Source organism: Ipomoea triloba, chromosome 11 (genome assembly GCF_003576645.1).
Source record: "Ipomoea triloba cultivar NCNSP0323 chromosome 11, ASM357664v1".
In the NCBI taxonomy this organism is placed as follows: domain Eukaryota; kingdom Viridiplantae; phylum Streptophyta; class Magnoliopsida; order Solanales; family Convolvulaceae; genus Ipomoea; species Ipomoea triloba.
Genome location: NC_044926.1, coordinates 18281711 through 18282008, shown reverse-complemented (window position 1 = coordinate 18282008; position 298 = coordinate 18281711).

The window sequence follows — 298 nt, the reverse complement described above, 5'->3', positions numbered from 1 at the left end:
CTCCCGTGCGGCCGTGCGGTTCACACCACTCAATGTTACGAAATACACCACTCAATGTTAAGAAACACACCACACAAATATGCATTGTGGTGTGTTTCTTAACATCGTGGTGTGTTTCTTAACATTGAGTGGTGTATTTCGTAACATTGAGTGGTGTGTGACCGCACGGCTACACGGGAGAGCACGGCCGCACCTGAACCAAAATATATATATATATATATATATATATATATATATATATATATATATATATATATATATATATATATATATATATATATATATATATATATATAGA